This window comes from Carcharhinus amblyrhynchos, chromosome 17 (assembly GCF_965287045.1).
Source record: "Carcharhinus amblyrhynchos chromosome 17, sCarAmb.v2.hapA, whole genome shotgun sequence".
NCBI lineage: Eukaryota > Metazoa > Chordata > Chondrichthyes > Carcharhiniformes > Carcharhinidae > Carcharhinus > Carcharhinus amblyrhynchos.
In genome coordinates, this window is record NC_137340.1 from 46,434,794 (window position 1) to 46,439,885 (window position 5,092).

Here is a 5,092-nt window from a genome sequence, read left to right on the forward strand (position 1 = left end):
TTGGTGTCGTGTAGGTCAGCAGATTGGCCATGCTAAATTGTCTCTCAGTGTCCAAAGATGTGTAGGTCACATGGATTAGCCATGGGAAATGTGTGGGGTTGCGAGGATAAGGTGGTGCTTAGGGCCTGGGTAAGATGCTGTGTCAAAGAATTGGGCAGTATTGATGGGCCAAATGATCTCTGTAGGGATTCTATGAACGTTTACTATTCAATCTCCTACTACCGTGCTTTGAGCCAATGCATTCCAAATCAGAATAATTCATTCTATAAAAATGTTTTTCCTCATCCCTTGTGGTTCCTTTGCCAATTATCTTGACTCCTGTGTCCTCTGGATATTGACACCCCGACATCCCCAACCCCCCCCAACCCAACATGCACACACCCCAACAGCCTGCAGAAAATTTCACATTTACTTTATTAAAAACTCATCATAATTTTGAACACCTCAGTTCAATTTCTTTGTAACCATTTCTGCTCCAAGAAGAACAATCCCTGCCTCTCCTGGCTCTCTATGGAATTGATACAACCATAGATAAACATATACAGAAAGATCTGTGAATTCAGTATGAGAAATATCTAGTTCATGGTTGATAGCAATGTTCTAGAGGGTTTGTTTAGCTCTGAGAAGGTTGAAGTTATCTATAGAAAGTGGGATAAATGCAATTAAAGCAGCTTGGAAACTGGCACCCTTAAAGGTTGGGGCCATTTTGGACTTAAGGGGTTAACAGTTAGAAAGGTGAGATCATTAAAAAAGATGGGTTTACTTGGCTGGAGAAGTGGAGACCAGATGTCTACACTACTGGCCAAGAAATACAACCCAAAGAGTTGTTTTGTTTTGGGAGCTAAAGCTACAATTAATTTAAAAGCATTCAGTGAATACTAGAATGTTACATCATCATGGGGATGGGTGGAGCTAAAGAAAGTTCAATATAGTTTTCCATTTGCTGGGGGAGTGTCTTCTGAAGCAGAGCAAAAGGTCAGACTAAAGTGATACTACTGTTTGCAGGCTCCCAGCAGGAAAAGCATTGTTATTAACTGGCTCTGTGTATTTGGGACTCCGGGGAAGTCAGGAACTTTGATAGCTCCATACAGTTTACAGCTCAGAAATCCAGGGGATCTATTAATAGCTATTTATGCCAGGGAGATTGAGCTTGGTGAAATCCAGACGCAGCCTAGTGAAGTTAGCCAGCCAATAAAAGCGCAGAAATTGCGCCAGTAAGTAGAGGCTGGAGTGCAGAAAGTCAGGGAATAGAGTCTCGATGGATGAGATTGGAACTCTGGGAAGTGTGCCGTCACTGAGGCAGTCCAAGATGGAGCAGCTTTGAGGGCATTCAGAAAGTGAAAAGGTTGGAGTTCCTCTTGAGAGAGGCAATTTTATGAGATTAGCTGACTCACAGTGTTTACTAACTTCTGGGTGGGCTGCTGAGAAATCCATGGACTCTGACTTGGTCACATTTATCATTTATTCTATTGTGTGGTGTGTTTGACCATAGTTTGCCTGTTAATTCACATATATATTAACCAATGTTAGAGTATATCAGCCATTCTAGTGTGCATGATAAATATTGTACATTGCTTCAGCTAGATTTTTAATTGGTAATGGGTTAAAGGGTTATGGGAAGAAGGCAGGAAAATGGGTATGAAGAGCATATCAGCCATGATCAAATGGCGGAGCAGACCTGATGGGCTGAATGGCCTAATTCTGCTCCTATGTCTTATGAAATTATGAACTTATGAACTTATCTTTCTGCATTTTAAAGTTTACTTTTGTTTGTTCAAAACCTGTGGAATCTTGTGGCTTTACTCTCTTAGTAAGTCTCTTGAATCTCTTTCTACTTTAAACAAAATGTTATTAGTCCCTAACCGGATCTTACCCATATTTGGGGGTCAGGTCCAGTTTCGAATTAGTGTTCAACTTAATATTCTTGTTTTATACATTCAGTGCACAGGGTTTTCCAGCCACGCTCACCCCAAAACCAGAAAGTCTTGCCCGGGGTCAACAGACCTTTACAAGGTCCACCACCCCCCCACACCCCCCCATCACCTGCTTCGATTCCCATGGCACGTAGGATAGGAAAACTCCCCCCAGTATATTTTTCAGTATTGCTGTTGTCCACTGTCATTTCTCAGGCAATTTTATCCTTCTTTCAATAAAATAAGAACAGAAGAATTAGGAGCAGGAGTAGGCCATCTGGCCCCTCGAGCCCACTCCGCCATTCAATAAGATCGTGGCTGATCTTTTCATAGACTCAGCTCCACTTACCCGCCCACTCACCATAACCCTTAATTCCTTCACTGTTCAAAAATTTATCTAAATTTGTCTTAAAAACATTCAATGAGGTAGCCTCAACTGTTTCACTGGGCAGGGAATTCCACAGATTCACAGCCCTTTGTGTGAAGAAGTTCCTCCTCAACTCATTCCTAAGTCTGCTCCCCTTTATTTTGAGGCCATGCCCCCAATTCTAATTTTACCTGCCAGTGGAAACAATTTGCCTATTTCTATCTTATCTATTCCCTTCGTAATCTTATATGTTTCTATAAGATCTCCCTTCATTCTTCTGAATTCCAATGAGTATAGCCCCGGTCTACTCAGTCTCTCCTCATAAGCCAACCCTCTCAACTCTGGAATAAACCTAGTGACTCTCCTCTGCACCCCCTCCAGTGCCAGTATATCCTTTCCCAAGTAAGGAGACCAAAACTGTACACAGTACTCCAGGTGTGGCTTCACCAGCACCTTATGCAGATGAAGTTTAAATGGCTTTGCCACTTGCGAGTTATCAGGTCAGTTCAATAATGTGCTGCAAATCATTTTGCTCAGTTCCACTTTGTGTTCTTACTCTCTCTGCTCTCGTCCACTGCCCTTGTCAGCTGCAGCCCAGATACTGCTGAGAAGGACTGACAAATCTATCCTCCCTCACCCTCAGAAGTATTTCCAATTGTGTCTTTGCCATTGCAATCTTCATTTAAGCAGCAACAGTAATATATGGAGTTCAATATGAAAAGTAGGTCGCTGTTGGATTTATCTCACTACTTCTTATCATTCCTATGCAGCAATCCTTAAGTAGGGACCCACAATGTTGTTGGAAATAAAGGAGTTCAGTTTGACACCACCTACTGGTGCAATAGTCTCTACACAACACTGAATGAAGGGAAACTGTCTAATTCATTAATTTAAATATTCTGACATCTTAGGGTCAATAAACTCTTCAGGATAGTGACATCTTCAGCAGTGGTTTAAAATGTGGATTGATTTGGACCTGTCCATGTAGCTTCCTGAGTTAGCTCCTGATCTGATTCTGATCTGGCCTGAATCTTTCCTTCTTTTTAAGATGCTCCTTAAAACCTACAAACTTTTAGGGTGGGATTTTCTGGCCACGCTCATCCCAAAACCGGAAAATCCTGCCCGAGGTCAATGGACCTTTCCATGGTCTGGCTCTCACCCGTTACAATTCCCGTGGTGGGTGGGATGGGAAAATCTGCTTCCTAGTTGCCTGTCCAGATGTCTCCTTCCTTGGCTCAGTGTCAACATTTGATCACATTCCAACAATGAGCTGTGGGTCAGTCCATTACTTTGAGTGATATATGAATGCCCGTGGTTGCTGTTGAATACACGAGGATCTCACATACCACATCATAGCCATGAGTGGAAAATCTCTCATGGGGAAGGTTGTCTCACATCACTGAGGTTGATCACAAGGCAAATATGTCATGCCATCAGGCTTAAGCATTACTCAGATGGCCCATTGTACATCCAGGGAACTGACTACACTTGCTGTCAAGTCTTTTTTTGAGTTCAATGTTTTATATCAACTCAAATTGGTATTCCTTCAGCTCCATGTTACAGCTGCCCTATAATCCTCTGACAATGTATGGATGCTGTTCTACCTCATGATTTCCTTTTTTATTTATCTAAAACAGAAAAATGCTGGAAAATCTCAGGAGGTCTGACAGCATCTGTGAAGACACAATAGAGCCAACATTTTGAGTCAGGATGACTCTTCATCAGAGGTGATCTCTACTATGAGGTACATATGAATTACTAGGCAAAACGTGAATACACACACCACACTATAGTGACCAAGTCAGAGACCATGGATTTCTCAGCAGCTCACCCAGAAGTTAGTATTTCTATTCTCTCTCCACAGATACTGTCAGACCTGCTCAGATTTTCCAGCATTTTTCTGTTTTTGTTTCCAATTCTAGCATCTGCACTAATTTGTGTTTATCCTGTTTCTTTATCTTCTCTTCATGCCAAGACAGAAAATTATTCAGACACAAATATAGTATTTTACCTGTTCCAAATCATGAGCAACATTCCCAAATTTGGTTACTGAGCCCTCCACAGATCAAAAGAGTTTAATTCCCAATCCTTCAAATATCCCCGAATGAAGGGGAGGGCCGTAATGACTTCAATCAGGCCATTGAGGTTAGCTGACTGAAATACGAGCTCCCTGATTAAGGAGTCAATTGATGGGCCAATAATGAATTCTTTTCTTTGTATTTAATGGGGAGTATCAGTTCTTCTGCCAGTCCTGAAGGTAGACTGCTGACTGGTAGCACTGCTGTATTGCTGTTGGAATTACAAATAAAGGGATTTTGATGAAGGGGCTTCTGCTTCTGAAGACTTACTACAAGGGCAACAATCAGCTGAAAGATTTGGATTCACCTGCTGTCCATTGATTCCTGCCGTGTCTGTGTGAATGTTTGATTAGAGCACAATTCTGATGCCCCCTGCACTCACTCCAAACCTGGGTTCACATACGAAGCATAGATACATATCAACCAGCATTGGTTGAACTGTATCACAGCATTAATCAATTTCAAAAGGAATTTGAAAGGCTTTAGAACATAAGAACATAAGAAATAGGAGCAGGAGTAGGCCATCCAGCCCTTCGAGCCTGCCCCGCCTTTCAATAAGATCATGGCTGATCTGTCGTGGCTCAGTTCCACATTCCCGCCCTCTCCCCATAACCCTTAATCCCCTCGCTTATCAAAAACCCATCAACCCGCTTCTTAAAAATATTTAGCGAGGCAGCCTCCACCACTTCAATGGGCAGAGAATTCCAGAGATTCACCACCCTTTGAGTGAAGAA